General features: G+C 42.7%; 1 long non-coding RNA gene across 1 annotated transcript in view; it reads left to right on the top strand.

The window, feature by feature from the left end:
- Window positions 1-16182, top strand: part of LOC144819662 (uncharacterized) — a 230215-nt gene that overhangs the window by 128545 nt on the left and 85488 nt on the right. Inside the window, exon 3 of the long non-coding RNA XR_013607499.1 lies at window positions 12580-12618. This is a non-coding gene — a long non-coding RNA (uncharacterized LOC144819662). The remainder of the gene's footprint in view (window positions 1-12579; window positions 12619-16182) is intronic.

Genomic DNA, 16182 nt, shown 5'->3' with positions numbered 1-16182 from the left:
TTCTAGAGTAGTTTCAGTTTGATCGACAATTGGGGACTCGATCTCCCTTCTATGTCTGACGTGTACTAGATGTGTGTTTCTGTGATAATCAGATGGGGCTAGAAAAACTGGTGGCAGTAGGAAGGCAATGTAACATGTTCCATCCCAATCGAGGGGCAGACGAACATATGCGGTCTGACCACAAACAAAATAAGAATGACGTGAGGCTTTGAAAATAGATTTCCCACTGTCACTATACTCGACAGTAGTAGTACAATCACTATGTCCTATATGTGCGGAACCATTCTTTCTGACACATAATTCGCCTTTGACTGGTAGTACTGAAATAGCAGGCAAATCTGGAGTAGTATCAGACTGAACATTCAGGACCATGAAATTCGAAGAATAATTACCTAAATCATATACTTCATTTTCTAGATCTAACCCTGTTCTATGGGAGGGACCTTGCTTGTCTGGAAAACATGTTCTATTCAGAAGGGACATATCATTGGAGGATGACGTTAAAGTGGACCATGCTCCACACGAACCATTATGTGAAAACGGATAAGGAAAGAGTGGCAGAACTCCCTTCGGTGTCTGGAAAGGGGGGAGTCGACCACACACCCAACAATTAGTGGCATTGCTGGTCTGGTGTGAATAGTGTAACATTCTGATGAATGTGTTATTTCGCATAGCAAGACGATAGGATAGCTCGTGAGGAGGCAAATCACTAAATGTGTGCTCTACTGTAGCATTAGAAAACTTATGTACATGTGAAATTGGAAAACATAAATGTAAAGCATAACTTGTGCAGGTAACCATTAGACTCAAAAATAATAAGAAACTTAGAACAATGATACATCTTATAGAGTTTTGACTAACTCTCTCACTATGGGGGTCTATCTCATACATGTCAGGAACCTGTCTAACCGTTTCACCCGAGAGGGACTTAGACAATTAAACTGGCTGACTTATTTTACTAGACCGGAGTTTCTGTTTATACTCCTGTTGCGGAGTTTTCTCTAACAGGGGAACTTTGAGTTCAGAGTCTGTTTTCAGGCAGTCTTTAGAAATAAGGCAGTCCTTAGCAAAAGTCTTTTCTCGTAGTCCATGAAATTTCTTTATGTGGCTCAGGTGGACCCAGCCTTTTCTCCCCTCGAGCTTTACGGCGGTCCTTGTTGTTAGCAAGACGAGGCGGGGCTCCTTCCAGCGGGGCTCCAGCGGACTTGAACGATCAAAATTCCGCACCAACACCAGGTCGCCTGGAATGACCTCATGCGGTTTCACCTCGGTGTTGTCTGGAAATGCGGCGGCAACCTGTGAACGACAAGAGTGTAGGGCAGACATCAAGGAAGCTAGGTAATCTGTCAGCATATTACTGGAAACATCTGTAATACTGCGGGGTCTAGGTGTACCCCACATGTTTGGGGGGCGGCCGAATACGACCTCATACGGGGACAGGCCTGATCTGGAATGTGCAACCATCCTCATATAAAATAAAGCAACTGGCAGGGCAACTAGCCAGTCTACACCTTTTTCTCTACATATTTTTGCAATGCGGATTTTCAGAGTCTGATTATGTCTCTCTACGAGACCGGCTGCTTCAGGATGGCGCACACAATGGAACTTCCACTGGTACCCTAACAGAAGGGAAACATGTTTCATAAGCTCAGAGGAGAATGGCTGGCCGTTATCTGAATACACGACCCTAGGAAGTCCATAGCGGGGAAAGAATTCACGAACCAACTGCCTGGCAGTGGTCGCGGCTGTGTAATCTGGAACTGGATATGCTTCTGTCCACCTGGACAAAGCGCATACAACTACGAGGACATACTTGAAACCTCGACATCGCTCCATCTGAATATAATCCATCTGGAGGACTTCAAAAGGGTGGTCAGGAGGTTGGAATCCACCTTGTTCCACCGGGACACTTTTACCTGGATTGAACTGGCAACATATCATACAGGTACGGACTTTCTGCTTGGCTGCAGCTCGTAAGTGCTTGTTGAACCAAAGGTTCTGAATACTGTCTAACATAGCTTTTTCTCCTAGATGTGCTGGACTATGTGCGGTATTAATAATGACTTGAACCATAGAGTCGGGGAGAAACCATGTGGCTTTTCCCTTCGTCAACCATCCTTGATCTGTCTGGACCCCTCCTTGTTCGGACCATTTCTTGATTTCTTCGGGAGTAGCGTGTAACTGTATGTCTATGACATCTTGTGTAGGGTCCTTGACTGTCATACAAGTAGTCGGATCTGGAGTGAGTGTCTGTGTCGTGTTAACTGGAATGTCTGGGGTCTGAGCTGTAAGCTTGGCTGTTCGATCTGCTAGATCGTTACCTTGGGAAATGATGTCAGTAACTTTCGTAAGTGCCTTGCACTTCATGATAGCGATAGCTGTTGGTAAATGTATTGCATCTAACAGAGCTTGAATGAGGAGACCATGCTGAATCTTGGTTCCATGAGAAGTCATGAAACCTCTCTCCTGCCAGAGCACTCCAAAGTCGTGTACGACTCCGAATGCGTAACGTGAATCTGTATATATGTTTACTTTCAGGTTCTTGGCACGTATGCAGGCTTGGGTCAGAGCAACTAGCTCTGCTGCTTGAGCAGACAGGGTGTCAATACGATGTGTTTCTATAACTTCGGTTTCAGTAGTCACTGCATACGCGGCTACTAGTTCTCCTGTACTAGTTCTCATACATGAACCATCCACATAAAGTGTCAGGTCGGGATTAGGTAATGCAATATCTGTCAGGTCTTGTCTTGGCTTTGTCATAGTGTTAACAACTTCCACACAGTCATGTGTGGCAGGATTCGAAGTAACTGACGGTAACAGTGTAGCAGGATTTAGAATGTTGCAGCGTCTGATTTCTATGTGTGGCTGGAACAGTGTCAGTTCATAACCTGTTAAACGTGCAATTGTCAAGTGCTGAGTCTGTGTTCTGTTTAAAAGAACTTCCACGGAATGTGGAACTTGTACTGTCAGGGAGTGTCCTAACACTATGGAATCACTTTGTCTGATAGCTAGAGCTGTGGCTGCAACTGACTTGAGGCACGCAGGCAGAGCCTGGGCTACTGGATCTAATGTGCTCGAAAAATAAGCACAGGGCTTGTACTGTACTGCTTGATCTTGTGTGAGAACAGATAATGCAGTACCATCACGTTCTGTGACAAAAAGTGTAAAAGGCTTACTGTAGTTCGGTGTAGCTAGAACAGGTGCTTGGCATAAGGCTTTCTTTAATTCATTAAAAACAAGTGTATGTTCCTGGGTCCAAGGGAGGACAGTCGATACGGCTGCCTCCTGTGTCGTTAACTGTATCAGTGGCTTGGCTAGAAATGCATACTGAGGAATCCATTGTCTGCAGTAAGAAGTGAGGCCAATAAAAGCTCGTACCTCCTTCTGTGTCTTGGGCTGTGGAAGACTCGCTATTAACTGGATACGGTCTGGTGTCAACTGCCTACCCCACTTGGACAGTAAGTGTCCTAAGTAGACCACTTGCTGGACACAGAATTGTAATTTGGAAGGGGACACCTTGTGCCCCATCTCGGCCAGAAAATACAGAACCGTGAGTGACGCACGCTCGCAGTCACGTTCAGAACGGGCTGTGATCAGTAGATCATCGACATACTGGAGCAGGGCAGTGTCAGTTGGCATGTGAATATTGTCTAGTTGTCTCTTAAGTGCTTGACTATAAATACTAGGACTTTCTGTGAAACCTTGAGGAGCTCGTGTGAATTTATAGCTCCTTCCATTTAAACAAAAAACGAAAAGGTACTGGCTATCTGGATGAATGGGGACACTGAAAAATGCGTTATTGAGATCGATAACAGTGAAGAATGTAGCTTCAGAATCAATGGCTGTCAATAGGGAAGAAATATCTGGGACTACTGGATACTGGGGTATGATACATTTGTTAAGCTCTCGAAGGTCAATCACTAATCGATATACTGGAGGTGCATTTGGATCAGTACGTTTCAAGACTGGAATGATAGGAGAATTACATACATTGGAGTCAGTTTCTACAACCACTCCTTGAGTAATAAGTTCGTCAATAATTTTGGTTAAGGCTGCTACAGCCTCAGGTGGCAATCTGTACTGTCTGATTCGTGGCAAAACTATACCTTGTTTGAGAGTCACACGATGGGGTGTGATATGCATACAACCTACATCAGTTGGACCTTGCGCCCATAAATGCTGTGGTACATTCAATAATCTTGGATCAAAATCACGTAATACATAATGACCTTTAAAGTCACGTAAAAACAATCGGACCCCCTCTGGGGAACAGCAAATTACTGCACCTAATTCTTTTAACGTTTTAATGCCTAACAAATTTTCTGGACATGCTTTCGTAAGTAACAAATCAGTAGTTCGGGACAATGGACCAACTTCTAGAGTAACTGGTTTCGAAATTTCATTAACAATCGGCTTTCCTGAAAATCCAAGGGAAACATTTTTAGAGCCTGAGAGCGGAGCCCCTGGAACCTCGTCATGACTGATAGTAGTCCTACTTGCCCCTGTATCAATCAAAAACTTTCTGTCTTTCCCTAATACTTGACTGTGAACATAGGGACCCTCTTGATCTACAGGTATCTCGATGAGAGGCAAGCCTACCTCCCTCTCTAGGCTGTTTCATGAATATTGTTGATACTCTGGATACTCTTACTGAGCATACTGGTACATTTGCTGTGTAACATGCTGTGTTGCAGCGATAGGCTGCGGTGCTGAAACTGTCTGTTGTGCATTCTGTGGTGGCTGAGAAGTCTGTGAAACTTGTTCTTGTCTAGGCGGACGTGGTCTTTCTTTAGTCTTACCAGTAGCTATGTTGTGTTTCAGAACTGCACACTCGTTTATAAAATGACCTGGCTGTTTACAGTAATTGCAAGTCCCTTTAACGGGAGCTGCAGGATGACTGGCTTGATTCGGACCCCTCTTCTGACTGTCTTGTGGAACAGATTGTGCAACTAATACTTTCATTTTCGTATCTTTCATACGTCTCCTTTCGTGTTCTTGCTCTTCCCTGATTCTGTTCTGGTGATACTGGAGCATTTGTAACATTTGTGACGGAGTATTAGCTTGCCAACTACTTTCGACTTTCAATACTCGATTTTTAACTTGTGGACTTGAATTCTCGACTAGTTTGGTAACAAAAAGATGAGGGTACGATTCACTACTTGTCTTCAGACCACTGTTAATAATAAAACATTTTTCAAATCTAGAATAAAAATCACTAGTGTCTTCATCCTGTTTCTGTTTACAAGCTGAGATGGCATCCCAATCTTCCTTTTTCGTGGCTAGTAACCTTGGCAAAACCTGTATCAATAACTCGGGCAATTCTTTAACTTTACCCCCAAGACCGGTACCTGGTACTCGTGAATTATCTTCAGCTTCTAGAGCTGTCCAATCTATCTTTTTCTCTCCCACCTCCCATTCTTTTTCCTTGAGTTTTTCATATACCCCTGCGGGCAACAGGACCTTTAACATTTTAATGATATCTGGATACGTGTATTCTCCCATACGGAGCATGTCTTTTAATTCTCGATGGAACCCTGCTGGATCTTTGTCGTGACAGGGAATTAACTTTTTCATCTCTAAGAGTTCCATCTTTGTGATAGGGGTGTAAACAAATACTCGTTCTAGATCACCACCCGTTGTCCTAACTGGGTGTACTTCTCGTAACGGATGCTGTCTATCTATGTAAAATGATTTACTTTCTGGAGGTGAGACATGAACAAAATGCGGATTCAGAAACGTTCTATATTTGTGGCGCTGTTCTAGAATGATACTAATTAAATCAGTACCTAGACCTCTCCATCTATACTGGAGTAACTCGTTCAGAACATCATGTAACGGACCTGGATCAGAATGCTGTCCCTCATACAGTGTAATGAGGTGCTGGATCATATACATACCCACCAGTCGCTGCTCGGCTGGGGGCAGTTTCAGAAACATTTGTGCCACTATTTCGTCTGGAAAAGTGGTAGAATCAGTAGTCCATCGGACTGCCGATCGGGCTAGTTCTTGTTCATGCATGGTACTAAGTTCACTATAACCGATTCGTGATTTCAGAATGTGATCGGTAGCTTGGAATACTTGCTCAAGAGAACCTTGTTCTGGTGCTGGAGGAGGGAAAACTTTCTTGTGTTCTAGGCGTGAATGTCGGTCGGGAAGTCTAGTTCTACCTACATACGCTATTCTGGAGGGATTCTCGTCGTCTACCTCTTCAGTATCAGAGGCGTCTTCTTTCTCGGTTACTTGTGCTGTTTCTCGTTTCTCGTGTAACTTTATTATTTCCCTACGGATCTTCTTGTACATACTCTCTATACAGTTCTGTGTCTTGTGTCTTCCCTCGGCTATATGGTCACTCCACCTGGTCAGGACTTTCATTTCTTCCGGATCTTTATCCGGATAATCTTGTTCTCTTATTAAACAATTAATTAGAAACTTTAAAAGCATGAGCTGAGTCTCGACTTTTCTTTGAGCCATGGCGTCGCCAATACTTCCTGGATCTACTCCTGTACGGATGAAACGATATATTCTGTCTAGATAACCTTTCATATTCGGTTGGGTGTCCAAATATTCGGTCACCCGTCGTACACGCAATGAATACAGGACCATATCATCATCGCCTGGGACTGGATCATAGCGGCATTCGGTAAGGGCTCGCTTGATATCTGCAACTGACTGAAGTTTGGGTGAACGCTGTAACGCTCGTGCATGTAGCTCGAGTAACGTCATACGTTTGTGTCGAGGCGGGGTTCCAGGAGGATTTCCCCCCGTGGCCCCTAGACTAGAAGCATCGACGGGTATTGTACGTGCTGGGAGAGTGACTGATGTAGCGGGTACATGTACTGTAGGTTGGACCGGGGGTACCGTAACAGGTACTGCAACGGTTGCCCCGGTGGCTGGAGGAACAGGAATTACATTATTTACGGGAGCTGGCGGAACAGGATTGGCATATTCTGGGACTGTGTCGTCCAAATAGGACGAGAGAAAAATATCAGCTGCGGTCGGTTTGTGACGTAGCTTAATCGGAACTAATGGCGGCGGAAAATTACATGGTGCTTCCGGAGTTGCTTTTGGCAAGCCCTCGGCAAGAAGAGGATACATACCCTTAATAAGGGCATTTCTCTGTCTGTCTGACTGTTCGGCTTTAACTCGTTCACCTACTTCGATTAATTCCCTTTCTTGGGCTCTTTCTGAGGATTCCCTACTTAATTCTGTTTTTCTGATTTCTTTTTCTGTTCTTCTATGAGATTCTTTGCGCCATAACTCGATGGCATCTTTCTGGGACTGTCTGGCTTTCTTTTTCCATAATACTTCTTCTACTCGCATGATGCACTCGGCATCCCACGTACCTGATACGGGCCATCTATATTTCTCTTCTAATTCCTTGGTGTACTCCACCCATAAGTCCAGATATAATATGGCACTTAAGCCATGCTTATGATACATAAAATGACCTGGACTGTCCCTAGGCGGGACAGGAACTGCTTCCTCGAGCAATCCTTTTCTGGTTTTTAACTGACGTAATTTCGAGAATAGAGGCATTCTAGGCTGGAATCTAGACACAATACAATACACGATAAACACAATAATAACTGGAAAAACAAATCACTCATACCACGACATTGAAAACACATGAAATAACATTTAAAATAACAGTTCGGACGGACCACATGGATTTTTCGAGAAGTGAACTTACTAGAATGACTAGATGCACTGCTAAAACAGCACAAAACTTACCGGTCCCATAAAGAGACACGTCAGGACCCGCGTCCACCTAGGTGAACACTTCGTGTTGGATCTGCGTACCCAAACCCACGGACCAGAGACAAATTAATTGACCCTGTCTAGATACTACCCCAGCAACGGTACTCACCGGGCAGCAAGAACGGAAGGCCTCGGACTGGACTGGACTGCTACGACGACGGACTACGAACTTCGGACTTCAGTTACAGGTGGGCCTCCGGATACCTCGGACCTTGGACTCTCGGCTTGGGCTCTGGTCGGGACTCGCCGCGTTCCTCACCGCCTCGTCTGGACACTGGACCGCAACCTCCGTCTCCTCCGTGGGCCTGAGGGATACTTGAAGCAGAAATATCTGCAAGTGCACGGTATGGTTCCGTCACGGCTGCAGAGGATCAGGGGGCCTGCGTGGCTTCTCCGGCACGTGGGGAAAGGGCATGTCCCTATTCGGGCGCCATTATATGGTAAATAAATAATTAATTACCGGTACTATTTTTCTTTACAATCAATAAAACAGGTAGCTCAATAAATAGGAGTCAGGATTCGAGGTATCTTGAGTCGACAGGCTTTAATCAGGCATAAAGGACAGGAACAGGACAGCCTGTACGGGAATAGAATGAAGGCAGCTGCCGGGGGCAGGATCTGGGAATTGGCTAGCAACTTTTAATATGCGTGCACAATATATATACTTAAAACAATTGCATTACATTCAATACAGTAGGCGTAGCAGTAGGCGTGACTCGTAGCAGTCGCGAAAGATAAGGGCAAAATGATGTAACAAGAAGGCGTGTACAGGGCGTATACATAGACATGTGATGTAAACGTAACAGAAATGTCATAAACGGGGCGGAAACATGGAGGGGGCTACCTGAGCAGCTGGGACCTCTAACCTAGTGGTGTGCGCAAACGGGCAATGACGTGTTACCAGAGAGAACTGGGGCTATGACTTCTGCGCTAGAAGAGGAGACTAAAGTCTGGAGTGTCAGAGCGACATGTACCCAAGGCATATCTAGTATCTGGTGTTTAGAGTACATATTGATAGAATCCAAAAGTTATCAGGGCAAAGGCTAATAGACACTAAGACTGGTGCATGCATAATTCTACATGTGTTGCGTGTGCGAGGAATATTCTATGAATATTAATACAGTATTTCTCTTACATGGAGACATAAAGGCTAGACCATGACGGAAACTATTGATGCGATTCAGTAGCTTAGGAATGCAGAGAAGGAGGGCTGGACTGATAACTAGAAACATAACATACTCTTGGCAGACTGGGAGGCAGAGCCAGGCCGGGCCGGGCACTGCGAGGCATGAAGTAAGCGAAGGGTCAGGGATGCAGGTGGGGGCTGTATCGCTCCTCGGAGAGGGTTCAGGAGACAGGAGCTGAATCTGAGTCCGGGCCTTTTCGAGGCCTAGAAACGGGGACAATTCAATGAATTAACGTGCACACTGTGAAATGTGGCAACGTAGGTTTACATAGGCCTAATATTCGTTGTTTTCACGAGGACTGGAAACTGGCATACTAGAGATGGACACAACTGTAATTGCGTCTTTAATCGATCACAGGGGAATACATGCATATCGATCATGCACATATAACATAAGATGGGGAACACGTAGGCACATACAACATGGCAAAATTTACTTTTCCACAAGGTGATACATTTGTTTTTCTTTGCAGAATACACAAGGCATTTCCGTGAAAGGATTAGAGTAAGTAGGTTTAGGTTTTTTATGAACACATGGGTGTGGTGGTAGTTTCTTTTACACATTTAGAGGGTTTACAGAACAGGAATGTTTTGTATGTCATTTAAAGTTTTACATTATGGAATTTTACGACTTAAATGTTTGATGTTACTGGTATCCTCCAGCTGTAAGAAGTTACTGATGGGTGTATTGCATTGTTTTTGTAGAAATTTATAGCTCCTGATGAAGGGTCGAGCATGACCCGAAATGCATTGAGCATCTGAGAGCATCTGAACTGGAACAGAAGAATCTTTTGGAAATTATTTTTGAAAAAATGTGTTTGTAAATTTGTGTAATTCAAATGCTTGAAAAGAAGATATGAAATTCATATATGTTTTGTGCAGAAAATGATTTCAATTGAATAAATGTTTATAATGTGATAAAATACAAACCACCATTTGTGTACACAGTGTGAAAATTACAGAGGTACATCCATAGGCGAAAGTGCCTAGAGGTTGAGATCTATGGTCTCAAGTGAGGGAGGTTAAAGTAAAGACACGGGACAGACAACCGTGTTACCTCTGCAGCACGCCAAACAAATTTATGATTTAAGATTTAGAAGTGTCATTTGAAAAATTTGGAAAGGGAAATTCATCATAAAAGTGAGTGCATCTCCATTTATAATATTTGCTTCCAGACTGTAACACAATGTAGGCTTAGCGGGGGACAGGATAGGCCATCCTGGCATGATAACAGGGGAGGAGCTGCACCCAGCCTCTTTATCTTTCAAGGGACATGCCTCCTGCACGCACATAGGAACATGACACCGGGTCTTCCCTGCCTTTTGTCATCCCCAGACAGTTGTGAGGTTTAACAGGAGAAGGGGGAGAATTTCTAGAACCAGATATGGGGGTAGGACAGGGAGTCTCCTCACACAAAGACTAGCAAAAGATATAAATATTGAACCTCCAGAGCCACTCATCAGATCACTCCTGGGCCAGTGGAAGTTACAACAGAAGGTATGTCCCGCTGCCAGAAGACTGCTTTGCTGCTTGAGGGACAGCCTTACTGTCTGAGTAGGAAGATTAAACCTGCTTGCCTTTATTCCAGTCTACCCAGTGTAACTCCAAGGGCAAGTTGGCTGAAGTCCTGTGAGAGCCTGTGTGAGTTACAGGGATACAACAAGCTTCAGAAACCTTCCTGCAACTTTCCTGCTGACCTGCTGCATTGGACCTACCTGGACCTGCAACTTGGCCTGCCTGAGCCCTGATGCAGGCCTCTGCTGGAGTGAGATCTTGATCCCCAAGAGTTGCCCCCTAGTTCCGGACACTTAGCTTGCATCAGTCAGAGCTCCTTCAAAGACCACAAATGGGCCTGTTCCCACTAAGGCTCGGAAGCCAGCGAACACAGGCAATTCGAAACTCCAAAGAGGCCTGCTTTTTATGCCAAAATTTTTAAACGTTCCTTCATTTTAAATAGGAGATCTGCCTGCATATAGTTTCCTGCCAATCTAAAAATCTATTTGCATGTAGTAAAATGGAAGACTAGAAACCCTTACTTCGCTAGTATGATGTTACTATATAACAATGAAGGAGATATTAAGTCATAGACATGCTGAATGTAGGTGAGCTCTTATTAACGTACCCTTTTATTCCTTCAAAAGTATGTTATGTTGCAAATATTTATACTTTTTCTCAGATGGTTTCATGTCTACTTTAGTAATAAGTATTGCAATTGAATCCTTCATGTTGTTCCTCTACTGCTACCTGCTCTGTAGGAAATGTTTTAAATTCAATATCTCATATTCCAACAACATGACAGCTGACAGTCTGCTGCTGCTCTTGGTAGTGTGTGTTTTACTCAAGCATATCATATGCCTTTCTCACGCGGATGCAGAAGATATTTCTTAATTTTCAGAAAATGTGCCCCCTTTTTTTACTTCCTGTGCCCCTAAACATAATTTACTAGAGACATTCAAGAGTGGAAACTTTTCTCTCAAGGATGGTTCATCAAAACCCTGCAAAGTGAAGCCACCTTATAATTTGTGTGGCGCCACCAACAAACAATTGACATTGTGTTAATACCTTTTCTATAAGTTCCCTTTTTTAACTCTCGAAAACAAGCATTCACTCCAGTGTATTTCATTGAAAAAAATTATGCAGCCTTATTGAAAAAAACTAACAAACAAGTGGGTGAATTACACCCCAAATTCTATTGGTCTGATTTAAAATAGTACCATTAACCCAGGGAGAGGGCTCTCCCCAGTTGCACTGACTTGATAGGAGTAGGGACCTTAACTTTTCCCCGGTATACAACTGTTACAACGCAATTTTTACTCCGCACTACCACTACAACGCGACCATTACTCCGCATACCATTACAACGCATTGCGCTGGGGGGCGCTCTAGGATAGGGAATAAGTTTAATTTTCTATCCAACACCTTCCCTAGTGTCCACGGGGACTGGAGTTGGAATAGAAAATTATACTTACCACTATCCAGCACCTCTAAGCGCTATGCGTTGTAACGGTATTCGTTGTAAATACCGCGTTGTAATGGTATGCGGAGTAAAAGTATGCGTTGTAACGTCATACATCCCTTTTCCCCTGGTCCTCTGCCTCCTTTTCAGTCAATAACTGCCTGATATTGACCCCCGTCTCATTGAATAATATTGCGTAATTGCTTTGAAGTCAATCCATTTCCAATTATGCAAATAACTTCCAGAGAAAAACTCCAGATGACATGAGACATGTTACACAAGAGGCAAGCATCTATGCCAACTGTACATATGCCAAACGCAAATTCTCCAAAGCAGGCATTCTTCTTTACAGCATTAGTAATCTGAAATACCTTGACCATGGGCAGTTGTCTAGCACATCCGCGGCTCATTTTCCAGCAAAACGCCAAAGATTACCCTTCAAAGGGCGTTTCATTGACATATCACTAATACCGTGGGACGTCCTCCATGTCTTCACTATCTAGATCCCATTTTGGTCCCTATTGTAATTTGGACAACCACTTTGGTTAAATAGTTTTAAGACTGCACCCTTCTACAGCTTTCAGAGTGCTTAGCTGCCTTCAACACTAGATAAGTCTATGGAAATACATTACACACAATTTACGTAATTGAATAACGTCATGTTTTTCTTCCCTTTCAGCTGGGGAGGAACATCAGAACAATTCGATCATCCAGCAATGTAAGAGCCCACTCGCTGCATGTTTGCATTATATGTTTAGAACTTTGTTTATTCATTACATTTAGGATTTTGTAGCAACGGTTCTGAACGAAACGCTAATTCATAAAGCTTTGAAAGGCCGTGACTCGTAAGTGGCTTGGCTTGACTAGCTGGCCATTCACAAAATCAGAACGAGGTATGTAAATTATCCAGATATGCAACCTGTCTGTGTGGAACTTCTCCAAAGTATGCATAGCTTCCAGCACTTCTTTTTAAGTTTAGCATCTGAGTTTATTTAGTAAAGTTCAATGTAATACAATACATGAAAAAGAAATTCTTCAATAATAAGATATATGAAAAATAATAAAAGAGAAAGGGAAGAAGAGGGAGGGCAAAGAAGAAACCAGGGGGGGATGGGAGCAAGGGAAAGGAAAGATATACAAACTGTTATAATCTTAACTCTGTAATATTTTTTAAGTAAAAGGAATAACACATGCAACAGTTTTATATGCATAAAAGATAATGTTAGGAAATAGCAGTATCAAGTTACAATAGGGTCAAATATCTAAGGGAATATTAATGAGAACTTGTTTAAATAAACGAAAACAACAAGTATATCATAAAGGTTTTTTAACTTTATCAGGGGTTTGGACTGATGGAGCACTGTGTGAGGCAATGTGAGTTAAGTATGAGGATATAGGGAGCCATAAAAGGTCTCTTTTGATGGGCAAAGGAATAGGGGTAACGTAGTTAGTGTCAGGTCTGTGATGGAAACAGACTGAATTCCACCAGGCTCTAAAGGTGACTTTTTCAGCTTGTTTCCAATTAGAAGTAATAAAGTGAAGAGCTATTGCCAATAACAAATCTATGATTTTGGAACTAGAAGGAGGTTGGGGCCAGTAAGGTGATAAAGAGCCTAGAAAAACATTTAAGGGGGAGAAGGGAATTTTTGTTTTAAAGATTTTGTTAATTTGAGACAAAACTAATTGCCAAAAACAATATATAGGGGGGCAACCAAAAAGCATATGGTGTAAATCTGCATTTGTGCAAGAGCAAGACCAACAAATAAGAGTAGAATTTGTGGTGAAGGAGGCTAACTTTGCGGGAGTAAATAAAAGGTGTTGATAAACAAAACAGAGGGTTTGAGATGTCTTAGCAGCTCTGAAAGTTTTATGAATTTTGAGCCACAGCTTATCCCAAAAGGAAGTAGTCCAACATTCCAGGAGATCACTTTCCCAAGCCAGTTCAACTTTAGTTTTGCTCCTATCAGGGGATTGAGATAAGCACTTATATAAAGATGAAGCAGAGGAAGAACTCGACAATAAGGGGAAGAGCGTGGAACAGCTAAGTGAGGGGGAAGGCAATGATGGTAAGGATCGAAGGTATTGACATAGTGAAGAAGACAAAAGAGTTTTATAGGAAGAAGGTAAGGCAAATTGTGCTTAAAGATCCGGAAAAGATAAAGGGATATTATGTAATAATAACTGTGAAATCCAAAGCAAACCCTTATTTCTCCAAGCTTTCCAGTAAAAAGTATGGTTTTTAATGTGGAGTAAAGGATTGTGCCAAATGGGCTGTTGATCTAACGAGGAAAGAGAAGGATAAGAGGAGGGCAGAATTGGAACAAGAATTTTACAAGCATGAGAAATGAATGGGCTTCAAAAAGAAGAAATATTGTTGGTAAAGGCAAGAGAATCTTCAAATATAAAAGGTGCTATAAAATCATTTTCTATAGTCAATGAAATGGGGGCAGGTATATTATGATCAAGAGAAAGCCAATGGGAAGATTGTTTTAAAGAGAAGGCATGATGGTATTTTTTGAAATCAGGAAATTTTTGACCTCCAGCGGTTTTGTCCGCCTTCAAAGAAGATAGGGCTATACTTGGAGATTTGTTTTTCCAAAGAAATTTTGTTACACGAGAGTCTATTTTTGAAAAATAAGATCCAGGAATACGTACAGGAATCATAGAGATAATGTATAAGATTGTGGGAGAAAGCATCATTTTAATGGAGTCTAGTCGACCCCACCAAGAGAGAAAAAGTGGATGCCAGCGATCAATAGAGTCAGATAGAGTCTTAGTTATGTGGTCAAAATTTAATTTAAGTGTTTCCGGAATGTTTGAAGAAAACCCAGGCCTAAGTATTTTATTTTTGATGGTTGCCAAAAAAAACGGTAGAACTGAAAACCTGCTTAAGGCACAATACATTTAGGGGGAAAACTTCACATTTGTCTGAGTTAAGACGGTAGCCAGATAATTGAGAGAAAACATCAACCTGTTTCATGAAGGATGTAATGGAAAAAGAAGGATTAGAGCAGTATAAAAGGATGTCATCTGTGTAAACAGACAATTTAACATGAGAGGTAGCGAGCTGAAAACCAGTAATCTGAGAGTCTTGCCTAATTTTGGATAAGAAAGGTTCTCAGGCAATAATAAATAAAAGTGAAGATATAGGGCACCCTTGACGTACTCCTCTAAGAAGCAGAAAATAGTGTGAGACTTTACCATTAACAAAAATAGAGGCTGTTGGACCTGAATACAATAGTGGAATAAGGGATATTAGTTTAGGAGGAAACCCTATCCATTTGAGTACTTGAAACATGAAGTCCCATTCAATCCTATCAATTGCTTTCTCTGCATCTAATGCTATTGCTGCAATAGGATAATCAAGAGTAGAAGCTTTACTAAGGATATTAAAGAAGACTCTGGAATTATCAGAGGATAGTTGGCCTTTTACAAAACCCAATTGCTCAGGGCCATTGAGATTGGGTAAAATAGACTCGATACGGAGAGCAAGAATTTTTGCAGATAATTTATAGTCAAGGTTAACTAAGGAGATTGGACGGTAATTTTTGCAAAGAGATGGATCTTTATTTTCTTTAGGGATTAGACCGATCATAGATCTTGAAAGGTACGGGAAGAAGCGCCAACTGTGATAAAAGCATTGCAAAGAAGTAAGAGACGTAGGAGGAGTGGATTAGCGAAATGTGCATAAAATTCAATAGTAAATCCATCCGGACCTGGAACTTTTCCTCTTTTTTTTTTTCAGAACAAATTTTATTAGTTTTGTAGCAGTTGATAGAATACAAAAGAAACACTGCTTCCATAGTGGCAGAAAGACAGTGAGCATATAAGAGCAATAGTGCTCAAGAAATTCAATCAACATTGCCCAACTCCCCCCTCCCCACATTCCCACCAGGATCCCACCCCCCACCCTGCACGGTGTTCACATTGTCCAGAAACAGGAGCCTAAGCATCATGGTAGCAGCGTGTGGTCAGTTCACTTGGGGGTAGTACAGACGTGGTCTATATCAGTGGTTCGTGGCGCCGGGGGGTCCAGCAGCAGGCCCCTATAGTCTGCCCATTTCTTCCAAATTCTATAATGTTTCCTGGGGCAGCCCCTGGCCTCAAAGATCGGGCGTTCCAATCCCATACTAAAGTCCATGCCCCGCTTCCACACCCCCACCAACGGGGCCTTGGGGGCCTTCCAGGCTTGGGCTATATCCCGTTTGGCTACCGTAAGTCCCAGTAGGAGCAAGTGCCGTTTATACAGATTACCCCCCACTTGTTCCATAACGTGAAGAAG

Source organism: Lissotriton helveticus, chromosome 2_1 (genome assembly GCF_964261635.1).
Source record: "Lissotriton helveticus chromosome 2_1, aLisHel1.1, whole genome shotgun sequence".
Lineage (NCBI taxonomy): Eukaryota > Metazoa > Chordata > Amphibia > Caudata > Salamandridae > Lissotriton > Lissotriton helveticus.
This window is presented reverse-complemented; position numbering and strand designations above follow the sequence as displayed.